The following is a 3,486-nucleotide window of genomic DNA, read 5'->3' as shown; positions in this document are numbered from 1 at the left end:
ATCGCTTCCAATCGCTGCTTCTCTCCTTGATTATTCGGCTCACTCTTTGTCTCCTTTGGCATCCGCTCCCTCTCCCTCCTATCTCGCCAGCCCCTACCAGTTCCTTACTCTCCTTATTCTACCTCTTATTATGTCTCTCACCGTTTCTTGCTTCTCTCCTGTTATTATTCTCGTCCCCGGTCCTTTTTCTGACTCTGTATGCTATTTCAGCCTCTCTTCTTCCCCCTCCGTTCTTGTCTCTCTCCTTCCCCTGTCTCTTTCACCCAACGATGGGTCCGATGGAGAGCGCGGCCTTCACAGGCAGCGTGGCTCTCTCTCCCCGGATCGGTACCGTGGTTACCACGGGCTCCAGGCTGTTGTCAGGGACGTCGGTCCCGGCGGTGGGTGGCCTACCCTCACCAAGACCAACTACGTCGAGTGGGCTGCGGTGATGAGGGTAAAGCTCCAGGTGCGGCACATGTGGGAGGCAGTCCGGTACGGCGACGTCGACTACGACCTAGATCGACGGGCGCTGGATGCTCTCATCGCTGCAGTCCCGCCCGAGATGCAGTTCTCGCTTACCAGCAAGCGGACTGCCAAGGAGGCTTGGGACGCCATCGCTGCGGCACGCATCGGCAGCGACCGCGCCCGCAAGTCCACACTGCAGGCACTTCGCAAGGAGTGGGAGAACCTGGCCTTCAAGCCAGGTGAGGACGTTGATGACTTTGCTCTCCGTCTCAACACTCTGTTGCAGAAGATGGTGCAGTTCGGCGACGACACCTACGGCGAGGAGAGAGCTGTCGAAAAGCTCTTCCGCTGCGTCCCCGAGAAGTACAAGCAGATGGCTCGCTCGATCGAGTCGCTGCTGGATCTCTCCACGATGTCGATCGAGGAGGCGATAGGTCGCCTCAAGGTCGTCGACAGTGATGAGCCACAGTCCCTCTCGGGGCCCATCACCACTGGCGGGAAGCTCCTTCTCACTCGGGAGCAGTGGCTTGCCAGCCAGGTGACCGGAGGAAGGGGGAGCCTTCTTCCGCGACAGGCGGCCGCAAGCGTGGCAAGCCACGCAAGGCGCGCAGAGACGCCCAGGCCGGGGCGAGGACGTGCCGAGGGTGATGCCCGCGGAGGCGCCCAGGGCGGCGCCGCCGGCAGGCACAAGCCGGCACGAGACGACACCTGCCGCAACTGCGGCCAGCTTGGCCATTGGGCCAAGGACTGTCGACAGCCACGACGCGGCCAGGCCCACGTCGCACAGGCGGAGGAGGAGCCGGCTCTGTTCATGGCACATGCCAGCATCGAGCTACCTCCAGCGGCACCGGCCGCAGCGGCTCTCCTCCACCTTGACGAGCCAAAAGCACACGCCCTCCTCGGCGACAGCTCCGGCAACGACAAGACTGACGGGTGGTGCCTCGACACCGGCGCCACCCATCACATGACCGGTCGACGGGAGTTCTTCACCGAGCTTGACTCTAGCGTCCGAGGCTCCGTCAAGTTTGGGGATGCCTCCGGCGTGGAGATCAAGGGCGTCGGCTCCATCATCTTCACCGCCGTGTCTGGTGAGCACAGGCTGCTCACCGGAGTCTACTACATCCCCGCGTTGAGGAACTCCATCATCAGCTTGGGACAGCTGGATGAGAACGGTTCGCGCGTGGTGGTTGAGGACGGAGTCATGAGGATTTGGGATCGTCGTCGTCGCCTTCTTGCCAAGGTATCCAGAAGCGCAAATCGACTCTACGTCCTTAACGTGCAGGTGGCACAACCCCTCTGTCTCGCTGCTCGTCGGGACGACGAGGCGTGGCAGTGGCACGAGCGTTTCGGGCACCTTCACTTTGAGGCCCTGAAGCGGCTCAGTGCCACGGAGATGGTGCGAGGCCTGCCGTGCCTCGACCATGTGGAGCAGCTCTGCGACGTCTGCGTGTTGACGAAGCAGAGGCGACTCCCCTTTCCCCAGCGGGCGAGCTTTCGAGCCAAGGAGAGGCTCGAGCTCGTGCACGGGGACTTGTGTGGCCCGGTGACACCGGCCACACCGGGAGGACGACGCTACTTCCTGCTGCTCGTCGACGACCTCTCCCGCTACATGTGGGTGATGGTCCTCGGCAGCAAGGGAGAGGCTGCGGACGCCATCAGCGCGCAGGCTGCTGCGGAGGCGGAGTGCGGCCGCAAGCTGCGCGTGCTGCGCACCGACAACGGCGGCGAATTCACGGCGGCTGAATTCGCGTCGTACTGCGCTGACGAGGGCATTCAGCGCCACTACTCCGCGCCGTACAGCCCGCAGCAGAACGGCGTCGTCGAGCGGCGCAACCAGACGGTTGTGGGGATGGCTCGGGCCCTCCTCAAGCAGAGGGGGATGCCGGCTGTCTTCTGGGGAGAGGCGGTGGTGACGGCCGTCTACATCCTCAACCGCTCGCCTACCAAGGCGCTCGACGGCAGGACGCCGTACGAGGCTTGGCATGGGCGCAAGCCGGCGGTCTCCCACTTGCGGGTCTTCGGCTGCCTCGCGTTCGCCAAGGAGCTTGGCCACATCAAGCAAGCTCGGACTACAGGATGCACTCCGGGAGTGTTCATAAACCGGCTACGAGGAGGGCTCGAAGGCCTACCGCATCCTCGAACCCGAAGACGACAGCGTGTGCGCACAAGGCGCGCGACGTTGTGTTCGACGAAGGGCGGAGGATGGGCGTGGGACAAGGCAGTTGGACGACGGCTTCGACTCCGACGTACGACGACTTAGACTAATCGAGTACGTCCACATTCGAGGGAGTCTGGGTGAGTAGGCAGTTCTTCTTCGGCGAGCGCGCTACCCCAGTCCTCCGAGCCTCCACCGAGGCCCCAGGCACCTGCTACGCCGACAGCACCACTCTCTCCAGCCAGGACCATCGCGCTGATCGATGAGCTCTTCGCCGGCCTCCACCACAAGCCGGCAACGCCACGACACTACCAGCAACCGCCAGGCAAGCCACCACTCCGGGGCACGTCTACTCCACCACCAGCTCGTGTCGAGCACGGCCCGGTTGAGCTCGCTACTACTCCGCTCTCTCACACGAGGAGCGCGTCGACGCGTACCACGACGGTAGGGAGCCGTTGCGGTACCGTACGGTGGAGAACCTTCTCGGCGACCAGCCGGTGCCGGGACCGGTGGCCTCACGACCTGGAGGCGCAGTTGCACCTTGCGTGTGACGACGGCGAGCCTCGGTCGTTTGGCAGAGGCCGAGAGACACGCGGCATGGCGCGCCGCGATGCAGTTGGAGATGGATGCGGTTGAGAAGAACCGCACCTGGGAGCTTGCTGACCTTCCTCGTGGTCACCGCGCGATCACCCTTAGTGGGTGTACAAGTTGAAGAGGGATGAAGCCGGCGCCATCGTCAAGCACAAGGCTCGCTTGGTGGCACGAGGTTTCGTGCAGCAGGAGGGGGGTCGACTTCGACGACGCTTTTGCTCCCGTGGCACGAATGGAGTCCGTGCGACTCCTCCTTGCGCTAGCTGCCCAGGAGGGCCGGGCGTGTTCACCAC

This window comes from Miscanthus floridulus, chromosome 6, assembly GCF_019320115.1.
Source record: "Miscanthus floridulus cultivar M001 chromosome 6, ASM1932011v1, whole genome shotgun sequence".
Lineage (NCBI taxonomy): Eukaryota > Viridiplantae > Streptophyta > Magnoliopsida > Poales > Poaceae > Miscanthus > Miscanthus floridulus.
Note: the sequence above shows the minus strand (reverse complement) of the source record.